General features: G+C 39.2%; 1 protein-coding gene across 1 annotated transcript in view; it reads left to right on the forward strand.

The window, feature by feature from the left end:
* The first annotated feature begins 19,106 nt into the window (after positions 1 to 19,106).
* LOC112250235 (teneurin-1-like) overlaps positions 19,107 to 22,122 on the forward strand; it is a 180,122-nt gene continuing 177,106 nt past the window's right edge. The window contains exon 1 of the mRNA XM_042309579.1: positions 19,107 to 19,483. The gene's annotated coding sequence lies outside the window, so the exon portion shown is untranslated. The remainder of the gene's footprint in view (positions 19,484 to 22,122) is intronic.

A 22,122-nucleotide genomic window follows, 5' to 3' on the forward strand; every position in this document is an offset into this window, starting at 1 on the left:
CATCTTCCCTGTCCCTGCTGAAGAAAAGCAGGCCCAAACCATGATGCTGCCACCACCATGTTTGACAGTGGGGATGGTGTGTTCAGGGTGATGAGCTGTGTTGCTTTTACGCCAAACATAACGTTTTGCATTGTTGCCAAAAAGTTCCATTTTGGTTTCATCTGACCAGAGCACCTTCTTCCACATGTTTGGTGTGTCTCCCAGGTAGCTTGTGGCAAACTTTAAACTACACTTTTTATGGATATCTTTAAGAAATGGCTTTCTTCTTGCCACTCTTCCATAAAGGCCAGATTTGTGCAATATACGACTGATTGTTGTCCTATGGACAGAATCTCCCACCTCAGCTGTAGATCTCTGCAGTTCATCCAGAGTGATCATGGGCCTCTTGGCTGCATCTCTGATCAGTCTTCTCCTTGTATGAGCTGAAAGTTTAGAGGGGCGGCCAGGTCTTGGTAGATTTGCAGTGGTCTGATACTCCTTCCATTTCAATATTATCGCTTGCACAGTGCTCCTTGGGATGTTTAAAGCTTGGGAAATCTTTTTGTATCCAAATCCGGCTTTAAACTTCTTCACAACAGTATCTCGGACCTGCCTGGTGTGTTCCTTGTTCTTCATGATGCTCTCTGCGCTTTTAACGGACCTCTGAGACTATCACAGTGCAGGTGCATTTATACGGAGACTTGATTACACACAGGTGGATTGTATTTATCATCATTAGTCATTTAGGTCAACATTGGATCATTCAGAGATCCTCACTGAACTTCTGGAGAGTGTTTGCTGCACTGAAAGTAAAGGGGCTGAATAATTTTGCACGCCCAATTTTTCAGTTTTTGATTTGTTAAAAAAGTTTGAAATATCCAATAAATGTTGTTCCACTTCATGATTGTGTCCCACTTGTTGTTGATTCTTTACAAAAAAATACAGTTTTATATCTTTATGTTTGAAGCCTGAAATGTGGCAAAAGGTCGCAAAGTTCAAGGGGGCCGAATACTTTCGCAAGGCACTGTATATCACACCTGCCCAGACCCACCTGCTCACACCCGCATCTACAGCGTACGCATCACTAAATAAACAATGCCATGAATTAAGAACAGATCATTTTTTTGCACAATCCAAAGCGGCACATTGACAACTCAAATCGGTTTAAAGAGCCTTCTAATATTAGACAACAAATATATATACTAAAACAACTCCGGGACCACCCGCAAGATGATTTTTATTCCAGATGCAGGACTCTAGTGCGATAGGAGAGAGCCTGACTGAAACATTCACACCTCCATTAATTTACAAAAGTATAGTCTAATAGCTTGGCTGGATGTGAAATATCCCCCAATTTGATCCACAGTTTAGACTACCGATAGATGATACGATCAGTCAGAGTTGAGTCCTATTGTAAAGTGTAGCCTAATGGCCAAAAAAGGGAAAATTTACAATGTATTCAATGCTTAAGTACTCTAGACTGCATGCTAAAGACAATCAGAAAGAATGTGTCTTTAACCCTGCATTACAATATAACTTATTTTGAACGAAAGCCAAGAAGGAGTGAGTCACTCAGCCATATGCTGTTCCTGCTTCTGTAGCCTATTTGAGTGTTTGTTTAATATCCTACTGATTCTGTGATCACCAGGCCTCATGCTACCGCAAAATGTTGGATAAAGCAATTTCACAAATCCGTCTGTTTTTAAATGTTCATATGCTGTATTAAAGGCTTTACAATTTTGTTTTCATTAGAACAGACTATCTGGTATTACTTGTACTTTATTTGGTATTGTTTACACTGTTCCAAACTGGCAGATAAATTGTATTGTAACCTAAGAGCACCTGTTTGTCATGCATCAGTATCTCTTGACAATGATTTTACATGAAGCATAATTCACATGACATTCATAAAATACTTATATCCACTAGGCTAATAAATAATCAAATTTTTCCTTTGGATTACTTAATTAACCTATATAACGTTATTTCAAGTTATCCTTTTGGAGCACATGCAAAAGCGATTTGGAGTTGTTGAACAGGAGTGACAAAATGTACTACAATTTCATTTGAATTAACTGATGAGGATGAGGATGAAGAAGAAGATAGTGATTGAATTTAAACAATAGTGTAAGAATTACTCTTACTCTGTCCTGCGCGCACACAAAAAAAAACATTGTTTCTACTTTGTCAGAAGAAGCTCTAACTGGACCGTAGCTTATTACTTACTAAAACTGTTGTTACACTGTAAGGTTGAAAATGAAAATGGTCTGTTATATTCCATTACATTCTTAAAATATATGTATTGACTGAATATATGCAAGTGATGTCTGCTAAATTAACAAGTTGATGGAATAGCCATAAAGCCTCCGCGATAAAGCACAGACAAATATCACTGAATGACAGAAATATTGGAATAAAGTAGGCTAACACAATTGAAAGCAACAAATTGTTGCTTACTGAAACACCCAAAGTCATCCAATTATTTTAATAGGATTTGAAGCAATAACCTACCCGCATGTGTTCAACTACTTCAGCAACGTTTCTTGCTGCTTTGAGACAAGCATGGGGAATGGTCTTGATGAATCAATTATATTTTTATTTTCATGAATGTCCGTTTGGGTATTGGTTAGCCTAAAATGAGGATGTGTAAATGTTAAGATTATTTTGCCCTTCACTCGCAGTCGCTTAGTAGCCTAGACCTACGGTACTCCCGACCGGTCACGTTGTACAGCGCCATATTTTCCAGGAAACCCTGAGGCCTACATAGGTTACTGTAAAATGCATTTTTGTTTTTCTTGAAATAACATTTTAGGCTTGAACAAATCTTGTGTTTTAATTCTGACGTACAATAATACCTTTCAGAGTTTTGTCAGTTTCATCTCACCAACAAAACACCAAACGGCCTGCGAGGAGTGCTACACGAACAAGCATAACACAGAATAAAAAAAACAGAAGTTAGGAGAACCAGAAAGAGGTATCCTGCACATTTTAAAGTTAAAAGTCTCCATTCGCTGTTACTCCTCAGTTGAGTTTACTTCACATTTAGGTAGCTATTGTAATGGATTTGTTTGCCAGCGCAAGTCCAGATAACATGAGATGTATTATGCCTACAACAGGGAAGTTTCAGTCCGCTAGGTGTATCTCTACACCATGGGCATATCTCTGGGTGACGTGGACATCCCCATGCAAGCACCTTATTAAAATATGACAAATTCAATATTGCACCATCCCATTCTCTGGACTATGTCTGCAATCATAACCAGTAGTATCTACTAGGAATAATGAATCAAAGAATTATAATAGATGTTTGGTGAATATATGAATTATATATAACCACTAGTATTTTCGAATATATTTAATCACTGAAAATCTTGCCAAAGTATATTCTGTAGGAGGGGTTAATATGAATGTACAATAATTTGACATGATTTATATGAACATATGGACTGAAATGAAATGAACAAGGGAGAGGTTAAACATAGGCTAAATCTGGCATAAGCTTATTCCCACACTTTACAATAACTCTGTTGCAGTAGTCTTAGGTAGTCTCTGTATAGGCTATTCCCTCCATCACAACACTACTGCCCAGTTGAAGAGCTTGTGATCTCCATGCAGCACCACAGCACCATGCGCCTTTGGAAAAGCACCCCTCAGCCTCAGAAGATACCCTTCTGGTAGCATGCAGCCATAGTCATACCCTAATGTATCCCTATTTGCCTACTAGCCAAATAAATTGCAGAGCATGCATGATGCGTGCTACTCATCATTCCAACATATTTGAACATCTATTCTGTCATTTGTCTGTTGTAATAGGAACTAAATTGAGAATAGAACAGTCTTATCCATTTGTTTATTGAAATCCATGTGTGTATTCAAAATTATCTACTTTCTCCAATGTTCTTTAGCCTCTCTCTTTAATAATTCAATGTTTAATTTGTGTTTTCCCAATAAAAAAAATAGACCTTAGAATTGTAGGCATTACAATTTCGGCTAACGTTTTGGGTACTGGTGTCTTGAGGAAAATTTGTGTAACTCTGTTTGTGTTTTATAACTGTTTTGATTATAGGACTCCCCTTAAAAAGATACCCTAGCTCACAGGCCTCTAAATATAGCCTCAAAATCCATTTTAAACAAGTTGAAGAAGCACATGCAGTGGCTGATAGGGAAAACAGACCTGGCAATAAGAATAGGCTATAGATAGTTATAGCCAAGACTTAATCAATATTTTGTTTTGTCACATTTATTGGTATGGGTAAAGCCTCTGTGTGATGGGGTTGTGCAATGAAAATGGCAATAACAAGTCTACATACAGAGTGGAATTCACTAAAACAACAGTCAAAATGCCTAATATAAGACCTACAGTCCGTGCTCCCAAATACTGGAAAAAGTGTGACGGCTATAAAAATAAATTATGCAATTATATGGTCATTAAATAACACAACAGCATGGCATATTTCGATAGTGGAATAGGCCTAGTCTAAATCATATTTACTTTCTATTTTGCAGCTCAGGCGGTTATACTTGGCTCTTCTGTGTCTTTATATTATCATTCTCACACAAGTCATTTGCTGAAGGCCCAAGCCTATACATGCCATCTACTGGTATAACGTCATTATCGAATGCCGTTCTAAAACAAGCTCTAGACTTTTATTTTGGAAATTAAACCAGAAGCTCTAGCCTAGACTCTAATGTCTGGGCTAGAGTTGGGTGATTGACGAGCTAACTTTGGCTAGCTATGTTCGGTTCAAGTCCATCTAGCACTACAACAATTTTCAAATTTACACTCGGCGCTACAACAAGCACTGCAGCAGTAATGAATGAGTAGGAAAATGTATCTATAGGCTTGCGTTGTTATTATTAACGGCTTGGGTATTTTTTGATATTGAGGAATATTTCACTTTCTCTGTTCATAAGAGTAACAACATTAATTTGTGCAAAGCCAATATGCGCTGATAATGTATTGGGCCTATAGCTTAAAGCACAAACCTCATTGCTACAGTACTGTTTTTAATTGGTTAATGTTGTATAGGCTAACGTTTTTTAAGCGGTAAATCTCGGCTTGCTTTTTGATTCAAAGTGATCTTGACTCAGAAAAGGTTGGTGACCACTGTTCTAGAGTTTTCACTATCAACATTTCCCTTTACTGTGGCAATTGTGAACGAATCAGCGCAATATTAGCTACTTTCAATGCGACATACCGAAACAAAACAAACTACTGTATGCAAGAGATTTTGATGTAGGCAGAATGCATCGGAGTGGGATTCTACTGCATTTACACACACTACTCAGCCAATGAAACGAATGTGAAATGTCAGAATAATAGTAGAGAAAATGATTTATTTCAGCTTTTGTTTCTTTCATCACATTCCCAGTGGGTCAGAAGTTTACATACACTCAATTACTATTTGGTAGCATTGCCTTTAAATTGTTTAACTTGGGTCAAACGTTTCGTGTAGCCTTCCACAAGCTTCCCACAATAAGTTGGGTCAATTTTGGCCCATTCCTCCTGACAGAGCTGGTGTAACTGAGTCTGGTTTGTAGGCCTACTTACTTGCACACACTTTTTCGGTTCTGCCCACAAATGTTCTGTGGGATTGAGGTCATGGATTTGTGAAAGCCACTCCAATACCTTGACTTTGTTGTCCTTAAGCCAACTTTGGAAGTATGTTTGGGGTCTTTGTCCATTTGGAAGACCCATTTGCGACCAAGTTTTAACTTCCTGACTGATGTCTTGAGATGTTGCTTCAATATATCCACATCTTTTCCCTCCTCATGATGCCATCCATTTTGTGAAGTGCACCAGTCCCTCCTGCAGCAAAGCACCCCCACAAAATGATGCTGCCACCCCATGCTTCATGGTTGGGATGGTGTTCTTCAGCTTGCAAGCGTCCCCCTTTTTCCTTCAAACATAACGATGGTCATTATGGCCAAACAGTTCTATTTTTGTTTCATCAGACCAGAGGACATTTCTCCAAAAAGTACGATCTTTGTCCCCATGTGCAGTTGCAAATCGTAGTCTGGCTTTTTTATGGCGGTCTTGGAGTAGGGGCTTCTTCCTTGCTGAGCGGCCGTTCAGGTTATGTAGATATAGGACTCGTTTTACTGTGGATAAGTAAGGTCCTTTGCTGTTGTTCTGGGATTGATTTGCACTTTTCGCACCAAAGTACGTTCATCTCTAGGAGACAGAATGCGTCTCCTTCCTGAGTGGTATGACGGCTGCGTGGTCCCAATTTTTGGCTGATTTCTTTTGATTTTCCCATGATGTCAAGCAAAGAGGCACTGTGTTTGAAGGTAGGCCTTGAAATAAATCCACAGGTACACCTCCAATTGACTCAAATTATGTCAATTAGCCTATCAGAAGCTTCTAAATCCATTACATCTTTTTCTGGAATTTTCCAAGCTTTTTAAAGGCACAGTCAACTTAGTCTCATAGGACTCAGTCCCATAGGACTGCACATAATTGGCCCAGTGTCGTCCGGGTTAGGCAGGGGGGCTTTATTTGGCTCAACGCGCTCTAGCAACTCCTTGTGGTGGGCTGGGGGCCTGCAGGCTGACCCGGTCACCAGTTGAACGGTGTTCCCTCCGACACATTGGTGCGGATGGCTTCCGGGTCAAGCTGGCGGGTGCTAGGCGGGTCATGATTTGGAGGACGCATGACTCCACCTTCGCCTTTCCCAAGCCAGTTGGGGGGTTGCAGTGATGAAACAAGATCGAAAAAAGGGGGTAAAATACTCAAAATAATAATAATAACAAAATACTACAACACAGTTATGGGAAGCACAAGTAAAACAAATCACCCGAAAAAACTGTTGCATTCCTTCACAAAAACAGTCCATAATCAATACCTTAAACTGCCTGAACAGCACCAGAACATCAAGATGAAATGCATGTTGAATTTTGTTGCAGCAACACGGTGCATTAAAACTAAAAGCAGATTTACTTTACTCAGTGGATCCTCGAATTAACCAAACCTGTAAATGGGTTAGGCAACTCAGGCGTCTATACTTCAACAGCAAAGTTACAGTAGATGGAAGCTTTTGACGCAGGGCCTTGTAAACAAAAAGGGAGTAATGTAGAGATCTACGGGTCTTTAGCGAAGTCCAGCCTTTAGATACAGGATGCAGTGATGAGTGTCAAAACAGACACCTGTAACTAAACAAAGGGCACTATGGTAGATGGCATCCAAAGATTTAAGAGTAGTAGCAGCTGCACTTTGATAATCAAGAACAGATAAAAAGGTTGACTGAATAATTTACTTCCTACTGCTTAGAGAAAGGCACAATCTATATCTGTATAAAAAGCCAACTTAAAGTGTTAGCTTCTTAACCAGCTCATCTACATGTTTTTTTTAAAGTAAAATCCATATAAATCCAAATGCCTAAATATTTATATGTGGGAACACGGTCGATTGGAGAACCATTTAATGAGTGAACATATAATTAATCTCAAACATTCTTACAAGAGAATGTATTTTGTTTTGCCCCTATTTAGCACAAATTTTAATCGCCAAGGGATTCCTGCAAGCTATAAAATCTGACTGTAGTTTGGAGACAACAGTCAGGGCAATAGCATACATAATAGTATCATCTGCATGTAGATGATACACATTTTTTAACAGACTAACCAATGGTGTTTATATACAGTTGAAGTTGGAAGTTTATATACACTTAGGTTGGAGTCATTAAAACTGTTTTTCAACCACTCCACAAATTTCTTGTTCATAAACTATAATTTTGGCAAATCGGCTAGAACATCTACTTTGTGTATGACACAAGTAATTTTTCCAACAATTGTTTACAGACAGATTAGTTCACTTATAATTCACTGTATCACAATTCCAGTGGGTCAGAAGTTTACATACACTAAGTTGACTGTGCCTTTAAACAGCTTGGAAAATTCCAGGACTGTTTCGTTTCCATTTCACTTTGTTATTTTGTATTTGTGTCATGTTCAGTCTATTAAAACATGGACACTTACCACGCTGCGCATTGGTCCTATCCTTGCTACACCACTTGGAGGAAATCCGTTACAACAGCTCAATGCTTGAAGCATTACGAAGAGCTGCTGGTGCCTACTATCGCTCAGTCAGACTGCTCTATCAAATCATAGACCTAATTATAACATATTAACACACAGAAATACAAGCCTTTGGTCATTAAAATGGTAGAATCCGGAAACTATCATTTCGAAAACAAAGCGTTTATTCTTTCAGTGAAATATGGAACCGTTCAGTATTTTATCTAACGGATGGCATCCTTAACTTTGAATATTGCTGTTACATTGTACAACCTTCAATACTACGGCCTTTGTTAGGAATAAATGGACTTCACACAGTTCGCAATGGCCATGCGGCCCAAACTGCTGCTTAAACTGCTTGCACGGTACGCAAGAGAAATGACACAATTTCCCTAGTTATAAGAAATTCATGTTAGCAGGCAATATTAACTAAATATGCAGGTGAAAAATATATACTTGTGTATTGATTTTAAAGAAAGGCATTTAAGTTATGGTTAGGTACATTGGTGCAACGACAGTGCTTTTTTCGCAAATGCGCTTGTTAAATCATCACCCGTTTGTCGAAGTAGGCTGTGATTCAATGAGAAATGAACAGGCACCGCATCGATTATATGCAACACAGGACACGCTAGATAAACTAGTAATATCAACAACCATGTGTAGTTAACTAGTGATTATTTTAAGATTGATTGTTTTTTATAAGATAAGTTTAATGCTAGCTAGCAACTTACCTTGGCTTCTTTCTGCCCTTGAGTAAGAGGTAGTCAGCCTGCCACGCAGGCTCCTCGTGGAGTGCAATGTAAGGCAGGTGGTTAGAGCGTTGGACAAGTAACCGGAAGGTTGCAAAAAGGAATCCCTGAGCTGACAAGGTAAAAATCTGTCGTTCTGCCCCTGAACAAGGCAGTTAACCCACCGTTCCTAGGCCGTCATTGAAAATAAGAATGTGTTCTTAACTGACTTGCCTAGTTAAATAAAGGTGTACTTTTTTTACATTTTTTCAAATAATCGGCAAATCGGTGTCCAAAAATACAGATTACCGACTGTTATGAAATCGGCCCCAATTAATCGGCCATTCCGATTAATCGGTTGACCTCTATACAGTAGGTCCCAAAATCAACCCCTGTGGTATACCTTTATGTACTTCAAGAAATTCAGACTTAACCCCATGAATCACGATGGCCTAAATTCTGTCACTTAGATAATCATGAACAGGGATCAGAGCTCAGGCACATCGAGGACAAGTTATTTTTAAAAAAATAGCATGATAGCACGTTTGATACAATAGCATAAAAGGCTTTTGACAGGTCCACAAACAAAGCAGCACATTACACTTTAGTGTCTAAAGCATTGGCAAGAGCATTAACAACTAAATTGGATGCTTTAATAGTGCTATGCCCAGGCCTAAACCCTGATTGGTTTACATTCAAAATTCATTTATCAGATAAAAAAGAGCAAGGTTGTACATTTACCTAAGATTCAGGAATCTTATCTAGATAAGAAAGCCTTTAAATTGAGCGATAATTGTTAAGATCACTACTAACCACACCCGTATTGAGTGGCAGCACAAAAGCTGATTCCCATACTTTTGGAATATTTCCAGATAACAATGTTAAATAAAAAATGTTTTTTTTGACCCAACAATGATGGGCACTGCATACTTAAGCAGACCGGGATCCAATTGGTCGGCCCCTGTGGATTTCTTGTTGTCTATTGCTAGCAAAGCATTCAGTCCTTATTTTTCAGTAAATAGCCTAAAAGAAAAACTTTGACTATGTGAGGAGGTTTGTTTTGAAAACATGCATGTTTACAGTAGCCTACTTTGCCCTTGAGCGAAGCATTGTGTGATCCCCTCAGTACTAGCATGAATGTCCCATGCTGACCAGCGCAAGACGTGGGCAGTTGTAATTTGAACTATGAGATATAGGCCTATCATTTGGCCCGTGTTTCTATTGTCTAGATGAGTGAGCTAAAGGCTGTCTGAGCACCCTCTGATTGATCTCACAGTGTCCAGTCTGATCCATTGAAATGTAATTACTTTCTGTAATGTAGTACACCGCCCTTAGATAGCTGTATCTCTTTAACTAAAGAGATATTTGTGTATTCCACATGTAATGCTAGTGTTATGAGATGAACATTATCAATGTACTATTTGATTTGACATCAGTCTTTAATTTTGGCATGGAGACATGGGCTGTAGTTAAAATGCCATCTAGTGCTGTCAGAGTGACCCAGTACTGTGTTTGTAGAATGATAGATAGGCTGATCCATTCCTCTGTGAGATAAATGAACAAGCTGCTATGCATCGGGATTAGTAGTCCTTCCACAGACTCCCAGATCAAAGCCTGCGTAAGCTCACTCTCTTGGCTGGAACTGCAACAAAAGTGTTGAAAGCTGTCTGAGAAAGAGAGATGCAGCAAAATATTACATGTCTCCCTTGGCTTAAATAAGTATGTAAAGATTTCAGTCTCAGTGGCTGGCTGCTGGTTTCTCTTTAAGCTACCCAGCCACTATGTGTCGGATGCAATTGTGATATGTCCTCTGACACAAGGACAAATAAAATGTCATCTAAAAGTACTTCTTTGTCTGTGTGTTCCAAAGAAAGGCCTTGGCATTTATAACCACAGACTAAGCCTACTCCCTACTGAGCAATGACGTCAGATCAACATCCAATTTTGATTGGATTGTCAACAAACATGGATTTGGTTTTGAATTGACCAAACCCTTGAAACCCTGTTGTTGATTTTTGTTTGAAGATGTGGTTCAGTTGAGAATAAAACTTTGTAAATGGATGACTTTGTAAATTGATGTTAATTGTTAAAAAAAATGACTTTTATACATTGATATGGTATGGTGAAAGTTTAAACAACATTTCACATTTATTTTTGATTGATGGGTTGATAGCTACAGTACTTGAATGAGCCTTCGGTCAACCATCCTGGCCAGACCAACGAAATCCTGCTTATTTTCCTGTTTCCATTAGTCTATTTTTGTGTTGAAGTACTAACTGTGAGTGTCTAGTATTGAAAAGGAGCTGCACAAAATTAGATTTCCCATCAAAACAGTGTTAAAAATGCACTCGCCGAGAGATTATTTCTCATGTTCCCTGGGGACGGTCGTATGAAAGCTATAATTTATTTTTCTCACTCTGATCTTCTAGATGTTGCCTGTTTCCCTGCAAGATGATAATAAGACAAGATTACATTTTTTTGATTTTTAATGAAAACAAAAGATTATCATTACATGGGACCCTCACAATGTGAAAGCTTTGAACAGCGTTTTATGTTAAGAAAGGTTTAGTTTTCATTTATATTTCACAGATGTTTTAATAGGTTGCACCATTTCCTTACAAAAGTCACGATACTCACAAAGAGGAAATCCTTGAATGATTCTGAAACCTACTGTGTCATCTGTACACCACTGTGCAGCTCATTAGTCTGCACTAGATTAATCAGAATAGACACTGACTGCAAGTTCAGCCTGCTACATGACATCATCTCACCCCTCTGCCAAAACATAGTGAAAGTAATCTATCATCTATCACTATACTGTGGTTTGATTGGTCAATCCCCTCTACTGTACTGTAGTGGGCACTCATAGTGGTTTGACTCATGAATAGAGCCCACTCATTTCCAGGGTCTAATGGCAAACTATGGTGTTAAGGAGATCTTCAGTGAATGTACAGCAACTATACATTACATACAGTATAATTTGCTTGAACAGCATTCAACTTAAAGGGGCCACATGCCCTCAGTTGTAATGGGTGTACGCCTCTGCTGATGAGCATGTGCTTTGTCTGTACGTTTGCTTTAGCCTATATTTATTGTTTGAATGTCATAACACAGGAACTCTTTCTTACACCATTGAAATTAGTCCTTGATAAAGCCCAATGATTGGGTGAGGAGGTAGGTATTTAAATCTTCTGTATTGATTAATCTTGTTGCCTTGGTGCACAGCAGAGGCAGAGCTGTGGCCTCCCAGAGTTTATAAGACTCAGTCCTTGGTTCCCTCTGGCAGCAGCCTCGCGCAAACAGATTGCAATTCAAATTAGCCATGATAAGCTAGCAACCTTGAATACTAATAGAAGAAAGCAGCCAGTTCACAGGCAGGGATTGCACTCAACTCACCTCCCTATTTGGATCTGTCTACATCCATTATTGTCCCTGTTGCATGTTGTCTACCATAACATATCTGTTGAAGAAAATGGCTTGTGAAAAATAAAGCACCACCAACTGGTGATGGACTCTGAAAAGTGAAGTGCCGGTTCAGATAAGGGATGGTTGCGCTGGGTACCCGGTTAAAGGTACAATGACGAACAGGACACACACTCAATTTGAACATTTTATTATGCTTCAGACACACACAGCTTTATGGTGAATTAATTATTTTTTCTTCACAACACACCAGGGAGTTCCGATTTTGTAATCCAGTTCTTGTAGGAATGAGTCCATGGAAAAAGTCGAGCTCTTTGTGATGTAATCCTTTTTCTGGAAAAGTGAGACTGACCTGACCCCGGCTTGGGTCGGCTGACCCCTTATATATCCGTCCCGGCCTAATGTTCTGATATGCCCAGGCCAGGGTCAGGGGTGATGATTGGCGGGTCAAAGGTCCCATGAGAGATCAGAGGTGTGTCATGTAAACAGATACTTCACACCTCTGAGGAGAGATTGAGCACTCCCCTGCAGCAGACCTGCATCCAAAACAAGACAGAATCTGGAGGAAGTGAGGTCTTCTACAGCTTGAGCTAACAGTTGGGCAATACACAAACAGAGGGACACATTATTTTAATTGTAGTATGTTGCCATACAGCACAATAATAACATTTAAGTAGACACTCTTATCCAGTGAGGGCATACAACTTCATACTGGTTCTCAATGGGAATCAAACCCACAACCCTGGCGTTGCAAGCACCATGTTCTACTAACTGAGATAGACGGGACCAACAATAACAATAGTAATACTACATTATTAAAGCCCATGTTTCACCTCCGAAAATATATTTAAAAAATGCATTATTAAATAAATAATAATAATAATACAAATATTAAATACATAAATATTATATATAAAATGAGAAGTACATGTATGAATCTGATATGTCACTTTGTTTTTCAATCGGACATTGTAAATTGGAGAGACACTCTAAATACAAAAGTATGTGGACACTCCTTCAAATTAGTGGATTCGGCTATTCATGCAATCACCATAGACAAACATTGGCAGTATAATAGCCTTACTGAAGACCTCAGTGACTTTCAATATTTAAAAGGTCTAAAATAAAGTCTCATGTCCAGAGTGAATACATTTTCATTAGTGTATGTCATACAGGTATCTCAACTAAAACATACACTGAGTATATAAAACATTAAGAACACCTGCTCTTTCCACAGACTGACCAGGCGAATCCAGGTGAAAGCTATAACTCTTTATTGATGTCACTTGTTAAATCCACTTCAATCAGTGTAGATGAAGGGGAGGAGACCGATTAAAGAAGGATTTTTATACCTTGAGACAATTGAGACATGGATTGTGCCATTCAGAGGGTGAATAGGGAAGACAAAAGGTTTAAGGGTCTTTGAACGGGGTATGGTAGTAGGTGCCAGGCTCACCGGTTTGTGTTAAGAACGGACACGCTGCTGGGTTGTTTCCAGTGTGTATCAGTTTCTCATGTGTATCAAGAATGGTCCACCCCCCAAATGACATCCAGCCAACTTGACAGAACTGTGGGATCCTTTGGAGTCAACATGGGCCAGCATTCCCGTGGAATGCTTTCGACACTTTGTAGAGTCCTTACCCCGATGAATTGAGTCTGTTCTTAGGGCAAAATGGGGGGGATTCAACTCAATATTTGGAAGGAGTTGCTAATGTTTGTTATACTCGGTGTGTATCCCTGACAAGATTAAAGAATCGGACAGAGTGAATATGTCAGTGCTCACATCTGTAGAGGTTTGCATGAATTTGAGTGGTTACATACAATACATGTTGACAGAATGGCTGTGAGACAGAAAGAGAATGTGGCTGTACTCCAAGGTAAGTGCCTTGCTTCTGGAACCACTGAAGACCCCAGTATTCAATCAGAAAGTTTGAAGAAGATGTGTCACCATCCAGTCCATGTCACAGCATGCAGTGGCCTGATAGGGAGATGACAATAAATGCATTATGTCTCTTTCATCACCAAAGCCATGTTCACTGCACATGTTGCAGAACATTTCAACCCTTTTGTTAGTGTCATTGATACTGTGCATTCGGAAAGTATTCAGACCTCTTTACATTTTCCACATTTTGTTACGTTACAGCCTTATCCTAAAACATATTAAAAAAATAAATAATAATAAAATAAATAAATCTACACACAATATTACATAACGACAAAGCGAAAACAGGTTTCTAGACATTTTTGCAAATGTATAAAAATAAAAAACAGAAATACCTTATTTACATAAGTATTCAGACCCTTTGCTATGAGACTGGAAATTGGTCATCTCCATTGATCATCCTTGAGATGTTTTTACAACTTGATGGGAGTCCACCTGTGTTAAATTCAATTGATTGGACATGATTTTGAAAGGCACACACCTGTCTACATAAGGTCCCACAGATGACAGTGCATATCAGAGCAAAAACCAAGCCAGGTCGAAAGAATTGTCCGTAGAGCTCCGAGACAGGATTGTGTCGAGGCCCAGATCTGGGGATGGGTACTCAAACATTTCTGCAGCATTGAAGGTCCCCAAGAACACAGTGGCCTCCATCATTCTTAAATGTAAGAAGTTTGGAAACACCAAGACTCTTCCTAGAGCTGGCCGCCTGGCCAAACTGAGCAATCAGGGGAGAAGGGCCTTGGTCAGGGAGTGGCCAAGAACTTGATGGTCACTCTGGGAGAACCTTCCAGAAGGACAAGCATCTCTGCAGCACTCCACCAATCAGGCTTGCAGAGCGGCCAGGGAAGCCACTCCTCAGTAAAAGGGCACATAACAGCCCACTTGGAGTTTGTCAAAAGGCACCTAAAGAACTCTCAGACCATGAGAAACAAGTTTCTCTGATCTGATGAAACCAAGATTGAACACTTTAGCCTGAATGCCAAGCGTTATGTCTGGAGGTAACCTGGAACCATGCCTACAGTGAAGCATGGTGGCACAGCATCATGCAGTGGGGATGTTTTTCAGTGGCAGGAACTGGGAGACTAGTCAGGATCGAGGGAAAGATGAACAGAACAAAGTACAGAGAGATTCTTGATGAAAACCTGCTCCAGAGTGCTCAGGACTGAGCGCGAAGTTTCACTTTCCAACAGGACAACCACCCTAAGCACACAGCCAAGACAACACAGGAGTGGCTTCGGTACAGGTCTCTGAATGTCCTTGAGTGGCCCAACCAGAGGCCGGACCTGAACCCGATCGAACATCTCTGGAAAGACCTGAAAATAGCTGTGTAACAACGCTCCCCATCCAACCTGACAGAGCTTGAGAGAATCTGCAGAGAAGAATGGGAGAAATTCCCCAAATATAAGTATGCCAAGTTAGTTGTGTCATACCCAAGAAGAATCAAGGCTGTAATCACTGCCAAAGGTGCTTCAACAAAGTACTGAGTTAAGGGTCTGAATACATATGTATTTTTAATACATTTGCTAAAATGTCTTCAAATGTGTTTTTGCTTAGTCATTATGGGGTATTGTGTGTAGATTTATGAGGTACAAAAACAATACAATCCATTTTAGAGTAAGGCTTTAACGTAACCAAGTCAAGGTGTCTGAATACTTTCTTTCCGAATACACTGTATATGGAAATACACAAACAAATATTAGGATCATAAGCAGTGACTGTAATACCTCTAGTGTCCTGTGGTGAAAGACTGCTGTGCAAGGTATTGGGCAACAGCTTTCTTCCCCAGCCCGTATTCACAAAGTGTCTTCAGAGTAGAAATACTGATCGAGGACTAGCACCCCTTGTCAATGTAATCATTCATTGTGATATAAAAGTCAAAACTGATCCTAAATCAGTACTCCTTCTCTGAGATGCTTTGTGAATACGGGTCCTGGTCTGTCTGGATGCTGCTTTTCTAGTGAGCTAACTCCCTCTTTGTCCGAAATTAAATATCACCAAAAACATTAATAAGAATTAGCCTAGTCAGTCAGTAACTTTGTTAACTAATGAAACACTAATTTAAACTTACACAAGCCTATTGGGCCTAATTATACCAAAACAACACAGCCATTTGCTGTGAAATCAAGAGGGTATTTTTCTTGACAACTTTTTCAGTCACCAGTGCATCAATAAAAAGAAGGGGAACAAAAAAGTGTTCACAATAGTCAGTATTATAGCTAGCAAATATATAGTTCTTAATTTCTACAAATCTAGCTATAGGCCACTTAGCTAGCTAAGGTGGTGAACTCAGACTGGTGGTGGGAGTTCGGTAACGTTAACTTTCCTCCAGCAGTTTCAGTCTAGCTAGCTAGCTAATGGCATTTTTATCAACTGTGTCAATCAGATGGATAGCTTAGCAAATATAGCTATTCATTTTCCCCTCTCATGTAAATTTGCCTGATACAGCCTGCCAGTTGCTATTAAGTAGCATGAATAAATCATAAGCCAGCTAGCAATGCCAAGCTCATGCCTTTTACCCAGGATTGAATGTAGATTTAATTTCTTACTGGTATGGGAAACCCAAGTGCTCTCATGCATTTTTTTTAATACTACAAATATTACAGGGTAGCCTACTTTGCTGATCCATATAACCGGCCTACAATAGGGGAGACACAAATACAATACGACGTCCATCTGACCTGGAGGAGAAAATGATTGTCCAAGAACAAACAAAAGTGTCACTGACCCAATGATTAAGACAATGAATATGCACACTCACCGGGGATATGGCCAATGTTCTTCACTGGTGCCAATAAGTTAGGCTACTGTTCACTCAGTTAAGTTAAGAATTTTGATAACTAACGACAGATTGGAGTCTTTTCATTTTCATCTCTTTACAGCAATAGCCATTTGCTTTCCAAACAGTTTTCCGCGATTCCCGACTGTAGGCTATGCAATTTAAAACAATCCACAGCTTTTAAAAAAGAAGCTAATTATCCTCTGTGGTTAAATCATGCTTTCTGGTGTAGTAGCCTATTTTGAAGGATTTTATTTATTTGTGTATAGACAGGAGTAAGCTAATTAAGCTATATAATTTTGGCAATTTAATTCAATTTACTTTAGGGAAAGCTTAGCTTCCCTAGACTAATGGACACGCCGCCTATGCCTTTTAATGTGGCATAAACACAACCAGTAATGATGTTTTCATCTGATTATCAAACAATCACTTAACAAAGTTGCTCATGTAGGCTACCAGCGCATATTCGTCCACTCACAACATAATTTCAGCATCCAAACCCCAACAGTGCACTGTGAACCCACAATTTGATGAGTGGAAAGAGACATCTGTTACTAAACACCTACGTGTATTGTAATGACATTCTGCAATTGTCATTAGGCCTACAAATGTAGCCTGAATTGATGCATCCACTGTTGTCAACGCGCCCAGCGGTGGAAAAAAAGTACCCAATTGTCATACTTGAGTAGAAGTATAGATACCTTAAAAGAAAATGACTCAATTAAAAGTAACCCAGTAAAATATTACTTGAGTAAAAGTCTAAAAGTATTTGGTTTTAAATATACTTAAGTATCAGATGTAAATGTAATTACAAAAATATACGTAAGTATCAAAAGAAAAAGTATAAATAATTTCAAATTCTCTTGATAATTGTGTGAATTTCTGTCCTGCTAAGCATTCAAAATGTAATGAGTACTTTTGGGTGTCAGGGAAAATGTAAGGAGTAAAATGTACATGATTTTCTTTAGGAATGTAGTGGAGTAAAACTAAAAGTTGTAAAAATATGAATATAAAGTAAAGTACAGATATCCACAAAAAACTACTGAAGTAGTACTTTAAAGTATTTTTTACTTATTAAGTACAATACACCACGGCTCGCGGCTCGGTCTTGGCCACTCATCTCCGGCTTGACAAAATGTAAGGGTTCTGCTCAAACCACAATGCAATTTGGAACATATACCACCTGGTTTCTAGTCAATTCACACATTTTTCATGCGGCTGACATGCAGTAATGTTAAATAATGGTGTAATTAAAAAAAAAAGAATAATATTTTTTTTGCGCATGTTGTCTTAGTAGTGATAGGTTTACGTTTTACAAGTACAGCGTACCCCCGCTATTTATTTTGCCGGTATGCAGTACCTGGTCGTACCACCTTACTTTCACCCCTGCTTTTACCAACACAAATCATCTACACTTATAAAAGAGACAATTACCTTCAAGCAGATCATTTGCATTTTTTATTCAAGGACTTCAGGCCGAGGAGTAATAGCTACTTGTTTGTAGAACCGGCATCTTCACTTGAACAAATGTCACAGGCAAAATTACAGGCTGCGTCGGGCACTCGAGGGGGCGTTGCTTACCAACGCAGGTGCTTCACCATTTTTTTTCTTTAGATACCCCCCCCCCAAAATAAACTTTAAAAAATAAATAAACGTGTTGCTATTTACAAAGGGGTGTATATTCTATTTATATTGGCAAATTTAACTTGCAACATAGCCTACAAATAACAACAACCATAATAATAGTAAAGGTCATGATTATCATCATCATTAATTGGACAATTACACATCGTTTAAAAGCTTGTTTTTGCATAACACTACACAAGCCTACCATTATAAGGGAGGGATAACTACCTTTGCAATGTTCAACAATATCTCTTCAAGCTGAAACACTCATTTTGTTCCAATTTTAAGCACCTTGTCCCTCAACTAAATGAACTGCCAATAAGCCAACATTCCATTCAAACAATACAGTCAATCCACAGTCATACAGTATACTTACTGAAATCAGTAGACCAGAGGACTAAAACAAGTTGTAAATGGAACAAGTACTGAAATTAGCTTTAAAACAGCAACATTTTCTCTCAGCCTTATGGCAAAATGTGTAGAATTGTAGGATGCGTAGCATTGTTAAACCCCAGAAAAGAGGGCTCTTGCTCAGACCTTGCGGACGCCCCGCGGAATTGCGGTACGCCACTGACCTTACCTCGTCAGGCTGGCTGTGTTGGATGGTGAAATTATTGCTCACCGGTGCCACACCCCCTTCTTCTCTGTCGTGTATGGTATATTCCAGTGATGCTGAGTTGGTGATTGTGTCCACCAGGGAAGATTTTTTTTTAAAGATGAACAGTTGAATCATAACCATTAGAAAAAAGCAAATCACACGCGTTCCGCTCTACATATCAAACGCTGTCTTGCCATTCTCTTCGACACATTCACCGGAGCATCATAGCCTATTCAACTGAAGCCAGCGTAGCTCAACCGTCATCATTGCGTTATTTGCCAAGGATACACGAGGATACAGCATATAATAATGTGAACAGTCTTCTTCTTATTTCTCATGAAGTGAAACTATGGCATGGGAATAAGCCTCCGGTATGGTCACATCACGAAAAGGTGAGCCATTTGTCTACTAGCTACTGCTTTCAGCCTGTGTTTATCGCAGAATTGTTACGTGGCGCGCTATATCCTACTGTATCGCTCCTGAATCGTGGTATCCTCAGGTGCAAAAACATTCGAGAAAGGGATTGTAGTCTATAGTGAGTGCAGTGATAGCCCCGTATCAATACACAAGGTGCCGGCTAGGCTATGGGATATTCCCATTCGGCGGGCCCGTGGTGCTAATGGACATTATCGTTATGTTCCTAGCTGGTGATACCAACTCTGAGGAAAGGACATTCTGTGGTAGCCTACCTATACATGACCATTTTGCTAAGGCTACAGACTACACCTGTCCCGTAAACTTTACAAACAGCAAGATAATTGGAGTTGCCATGTTGGTCAGCAATGAACCAGTGCATTACAATACATGTATTAGGCTTACATTGTGTACATTAAGGTTAGGCTATAACGTAGCTTAACTTGTGTATCGTATTGTTAGTAGTATGTAGCCTAGTATTAGTAGTAGTATTATACATTCAGTAATGTCGGCAGTTCTGCGAATATAGCCTGATCAGTCGATCAGCTTTCTCGAGTAAAGATGTAGACAAATAGCCAATGTAAAATGTTATACTAATGCACTTGGCTTGATGACATGACCAGAAACAAAATATATTTTACAACTTCCAAAGATGAAACAAACATAAAATAAAATCATTTTTATAATAATATCTCAATTGTATCTATGACAGGTTGTAAAATTGCTGCTATCTGTTGACAACCTTGTGCAATGTGCAAGACAGACCCGTCTGAAACTGGCAACTGACATATTTCTTACTCAGGGGTGTCCAGTAATAGCTTTAATAACATGTGTTTAATTGAAAACAACTATTACATATTATTACATATATGTTACCTGCAATTATGATTTTGTTTTTTATATGATAACGCCACTGAGTATGATGGCATTTATTGGCATTAATTTGCTCTCAGGAGCCACCTGAAACACACAGGCTCTGGGCTATTATAGTCAGAGGCAATGCTGAGCTTCCATTACTGCATTTTTGGAAAATGTTAATTATATTAATCTGCATTGAGTAGGAGAGATGAAACTACTGCAGACTGCAGATGTGCTATGCGAAAGCCATATTCATGTACCGTTATGTAAGCCTACCTCATGTAGTGTAATGGATGATAATTCTTGATATTCTTATCAAATGCTATGAACCTCTTGAATAGATCAATCAGAATATCATACAAATAAAACACAGCTCTAAAATCTAAATACCAGTAGGCCTATCGGATTGATAAACAGTGTGACAACAGTTCATTTTCTCGATAAAAATACACAGTCATTTTTTTTTGTTATTGAGTTTAAAATCTATACAAGCAAGTCTCAGTGTGTTTTGAGAAGTCATGTACTGTACACTGAATTCAGAGTGGTTTACATTGTACATCATCAAGCAGCCAATCCCCTTGCCTTATTTCTTACTCATTTCAATTTTATCACTGGGTTTAGCTGTAGAAAAAAATATTGGGAAAAAAATAGATACTGTTACATATCGCAATATTATTTTGGATGATATTATATCAATACTTAGACTTTTTGTTGTTGTTGCTAGGTAGCGTTAGCTAGCGCTAGTCGGCTGTACCAGTGCCAAAACTACAGTATTTTTCATCCTATAGCTTGTTATCCATATTCTTTTGAAATAGTGAGCCAATATGTTTTCAGCACTTTTATTTCCAAGACTGATCAAAACACATTTTCTCGTGCTATCTCCTGTCTCTCTGCAGCAGACATAAAGTGAGCAATATGTTTGGAACATCAAATCACAATAAAATCGCAGCAACAAATCGCAATACATATAGAATCATGAGAATTGGGACAATTGAAATACATATCGTACCGGCACCTGCTTCATTCCGCCAATTAGGTTCCTTTTAAGTAGTGTAACTTGGTGCAAAAAAAAGTGCACATGTTCAACTTCATCAAAAACATGTTTTCCCATCTCAAGAGGTTAAATTAAAAAAACACTATAGTAAGTGCCTATTAAGTGTCAAATAAAGTAACAGAGTTGATGACTTAATCTCAAATCAGCCATAAATCCCCTTTTGACAGGGGGAATGGAAGCTTGTTGTGTGAAACAGGGAGTGGCAATTGATTGCAGGCTTGCCATTTTTTTAATTGTTAAAACATTTCTAGCCTGTCTATCTATGTGCCATCAAACCCCTGCAGCATGTCCAGAATGCTGCAGTCTACCTGGTGTTTAACCGTCCCAAGTTCTCCCATGTCACCCCTCTCCTCCGCACACTCCACTGGCTTCCAGTCAAAGCTCGCATCCACTACAAGACCATGGTACTTGCCTACGGAAAAGCAAGAGGATCTGCCCCTCCCAACCTTCAGGCTATGCTCAAACCCTACACCCTAACCCGAGCACTCCGTTCTGCCACCTCTGGTCTTTTGGCCCTCCCACCACTACGGGAGGGCAGCTCCTGCTCAGTCCAGTCCAAACTCTTCTCTGTCCAGGTACCCTAATGGTGAAACCAGCTTCCCACTGGGGCTAGGACAGCAGAGCCCCTGCCAATCTTCCAAAAACATCTGAAACCCTACCTCTTCAAAGAGTATCTTAAATAATCCCCTTTACTAGCTCTGACTT

The sequence above is a fragment of the Oncorhynchus tshawytscha genome, linkage group LG30 (assembly GCF_018296145.1).
Source record: "Oncorhynchus tshawytscha isolate Ot180627B linkage group LG30, Otsh_v2.0, whole genome shotgun sequence".
NCBI classification, from domain to species: domain Eukaryota; kingdom Metazoa; phylum Chordata; class Actinopteri; order Salmoniformes; family Salmonidae; genus Oncorhynchus; species Oncorhynchus tshawytscha.